The 4296-nt window shown below is 31.2% G+C and overlaps 1 long non-coding RNA gene across 1 annotated transcript; it reads right to left on the bottom strand.

The window, feature by feature from the left end:
* LOC122300250 lies at positions 1-2828 on the bottom strand. The gene is made up of 2 exons (XR_006239963.1): positions 2397-2828; positions 1-2161 (listed from the first exon to the last, which is right to left on the bottom strand). It is a non-coding gene; the product is annotated as an uncharacterized LOC122300250 (long non-coding RNA).
* Positions 2829-4296: the final 1468 nt, after the last annotated feature.

The following is a 4296-nucleotide window of genomic DNA, read 5'->3' as shown; positions in this document are numbered from 1 at the left end:
GAAAAAAATAACAAAATAGTAGGAAACAATACTAAGAAATTTAGATAACTATGCAGATAAATAAATAAAGAGTCAATTTGAAATCTGAATCTACAAATAGCCAATAATTAACAATAATAATCCTGTAAAAAATGCATGTTCTTGTTGACGTTATCCCAAAATGGACCCGAATCATTTATCACGCAATCGACTAAAGTATCTTCAATCAAACCTGATAAAAAAATTGAGATATTCTTCAACATCTATCTCCGTCACATCATTAAAAGCATCGAGGTCTTCACTAAGTTTATCAAAAATGATTGGCTCTAATTTTAGTAATTTAGAATTTTCATTTATGATCATTGTATGGACCTTTGTTGTCCAATCTTCTCTCAATTCATGACCACCTCGCAGCACTTCATAACGCCTACAAAATAAAGTACTACAAGGTTGACTCAATATTCGAATTGCATATTTTCTTAATACCGGTACTGTATACTTTCCACAAAAGTCCCACCATATTCCTACACATTCCAAAAAGAATAAACCAAAATATCTTAAGAATTTACTGAAAATATCATATTATATAAATAAATAAATAAATAAATAAATAAACATAAATTATTGACTTACGAGGATGGCATGTTTTTAGCATTGTTATAACTTGAGCAGTGAATAACTTTCCCAATTTCATACGGTATTAATGTAGTTCATTCGTGAATGCTTCATTTTCATCTAAATCAACCATGTTTTCAAACATATAATTTATATCATCCATCATTTCAGCATTTTTCATAAAATTGTCAGTACACATATAAGCTGGATCTAAAAAGGCTGCAGCTACATATATTGGATGAATAATCTTCCCTCGCATGTTACTGAATATTTTCTTTGTATGATCATAAAGGAAGTGGTCATATTCACGAATTTTTTCAATTCCATCTTTTAGCCTTTCTATCATCTGATATAAGTATCCTATATTTGAGTCCTCGTGATTAACCAGGCATCAAGCTTGAAATAGTAAAACCCACACTTTGCTATTGCTTTCACTCGAGTTCAAAACTCTTTATCGCCAATAATGTAATCAAGAAGTTTTGCACATCTAAAATGTTCTGCTTTCTCTTGCTCATCATCAAGCAACTTCACTCAATCAGTTGACTCTATTATATTAGAAAATGAAACGACTTGCAGTTCATCTTCAATTTTTAAAACTGATTTGAGCATAAAAAAACTGAATGCATAATATTATTTTGGTCTTTTCATCCCTCTTCTATATGACACATTGTAATAATGATAAGTATAAAATATTAATTTCACAAGTGTGATTTCAGAACACAGTTTGAGTTTCATTGTAGAAAATAAGTGATCAATCTCTTCAGCAGCACAATGACTTATGCAAATCCGAGGATCGTGATTCTTAATTGTCTGGATAAAGATATCCCGCATAATATCAACAGATATAAGTAGTTGTACAACACGGTTGATGTGATGACTTCTACTTCTGAAAAAAGGTTTGATTCAAGCTCAAATTCAAATGAGTTCAAGCATGCCACACCTCTTTGTGAATAAGCAAAGATATCAAAACCACCATAATTCCGCCAATGTTGACCATCAAGGTACAACCTGCTTGATCTGAGTCGTCTATGAAATTTTCAATATATCCTTTAGCTTCATTTTTGACATCTGACATCAATTCCTGCTCATCAATAAAAGTATTTGCCAGTTGATAAGTCCTGGGCCTATATTCAACAATACTCTTCACAAAGTCCTCGAAGATGGGAGAGACAACGATCTCAGGACGAATGCCAAATGAGAAGAACAACTTGGCCAATTGTTTATTCAGTAGTTGACATTTATCCTTTTCGTTACCACCAGACGATGAAGGAATTGAGCAATTTTCTTCCTCAACTTGTCTATCTTTCCGTTTTTTTTTATACATTAATATGTATATCTTTCTTATTGAGAGTGTCGAGTACTTGTTGCACTGCTAACTGAATATCTTGTGGCACTTTTTCACAAACTTTAACATCGTGGCCCTCAAGGCCAGACAAATGCCATTTAACCCTAGAAATACCTCCCGCAAATTGATGATGACAAAATTTACAGGATAAACGACCATTTTGCAATTTATCTACATGCTCCCATAACAAATCTTCTAGTCGACCCATGTTAATTTATTGTCCTATATTAAAGAATCACATAAAACTAATAAAAAGTGGACGAAGATATATTTAATTAATTCGAATAAAAAAAAACATGCGATAAAGGAAATCAATCATGATGAATAAGATAGAGAACAAATAATCTCTGATACACCTTCATGACCACAAACGCTCAGAACGGTCGAGAAAAGAGAACATAAAATTTATAATCATGAATATATAGATAAATTCTTGGAGAGAGAGAGAGAGAGGCACCAAGCTATGGGAAATCTACGCTGCCTTGTGAAGTTCTGTAGCGACAGGAATGGAAGCCGGTGAAGTGGTGGAAGCAAATCTAAGATCTTCTATCCTCTGATGGTAGGACTCTTGAATTGCAAATCTGTCTAAAAAATCAACATTTGCTAGACTTCGTAAGGCGCTGGGAAACAGCTAATCTGCAGGGGTCCTAATAATGACCCTGAAGTCGACACCTGCCCACTTTTCTAAAGGAAAGAAATACCGTCCATTCTCACAAACGAATGAATGGGAGAGCCGTTTAATACGCCTGTCTCAATGGAATTTTTACCCCATTGTAAATAACGTGATGGTTTCTAATAGAATTGATAAGGTGGCCCGCAGTACCGTTGTTCACCTTGACATAGCTACAAGCTAGCTACTTAGCTAGATTCCATCACATGTGCTCGTTGATTCCATCTGAGTGGTCATTTATAGGCGCGCGCGCCCACACACACACACATATATATATATATAGTACTATACACCATTGATAAAATAAGCTGAAAAGTGGCAAACTAGAAGCGAAGAGGAACCCACCATTGATAAAAAACTACAGAAACTAAAGCAAGTGGCGCATTATTGGTACCAAAAAGTCTGGGTAATTGGAACCATATTAATTAAAATAATCCTAATAGGTGGAAATTAATTAAGGTTCAAAACCGTGTAGATGGGTGTATGTTACTATTATAGAATATATATATATACACACTATTGTGTTGTAAATATTATTATGCATGTGAATTGATTTGTTGTGCATGTGAATTAATTGGTACAACAAACCATCATGAAAGTTACATATAAAAGGAAGCCCTGAAGATCATTTGTAAAGATATTTATTTGAAGATATTCATCATAATGATTATAACATTGAAACTATCATAGAAGGTAGTGATGGATATCCATAAATTTGGGTCAGGAACTCATATTGAAAAAAAAAAGATTAAAAAAAACTGCAAGCTTTCTCTTTGGAATTAGATTTTACAAATATTGAATCAAATAATATGATGCATCAGAAGTGCTATGATTCAAAATATTTTTATGTTTTTTCATGATTAATTTAATCATTTGAAATCAATTATAATAAATCGAGTAATTTTTATATGGACTTCTATTGAAGAGCTAGAATATTCTTTTACTATAAAGTCTTCCCACAATGAGGTAGAGAAAAATTACCTGAAGCACCAAAATAAATATATAAGTGGAGACAATTCAACGTTATTTGATTATCATATAAATTTATATTGCATTTTTTCGATGATTTTATATTGCTTATTTCAATTAAATTATTAATTTTACTTATATTTTTAATGGTTTAGCTGCATGAAATAATTAATACTTTACAAAACTATTTTCAAGGAAAAGACGAAAACGTAGGGTTGGGTTCAATGAAATAATCATAAAAATATTAAAGAATCTTGCTCTAGTATTAAAAGCTAATGAAATCTATAGTTGCTTGGTGACAAAAAAATAATAATAAATTATTAATTTAGCTGCGTTACAGCATCTTACATATTTAGTTGCATGTGATGGATTTTTCATGGAAACAAAGTTGAAGTTGAGTGGAATGAATAAGGGAGAGAAAAAAAATGATAAAATATACATTCGGCCTATCTTTTAGAAGTCACTATAGCTAAACTTTAGCTAATCCAATTTGATGTTATTTTAGGGTCTATTAACTAAATATGAGATGGATTTAACATTTAGTTAATTCATTAAGAATGCTCGTGTTAAATATAGATAACAATTATAGCAAACTTTAGACCACACGAATCACACGATATTCAGATAAGATAATTTTTAATGAAAATTAAAAATCAAATAAAATATTATTAAAATATTATTTTTTTAATAATATTATTATTTTCCATTTAAAAAAATT

The sequence above is a fragment of the Carya illinoinensis genome, chromosome 2 (genome assembly GCF_018687715.1).
Source record: "Carya illinoinensis cultivar Pawnee chromosome 2, C.illinoinensisPawnee_v1, whole genome shotgun sequence".
Taxonomy (NCBI): domain Eukaryota; kingdom Viridiplantae; phylum Streptophyta; class Magnoliopsida; order Fagales; family Juglandaceae; genus Carya; species Carya illinoinensis.
The sequence above is the reverse complement of the archived record's forward strand: the minus strand, read 5'-3'. Positions and strand labels throughout refer to the sequence as shown.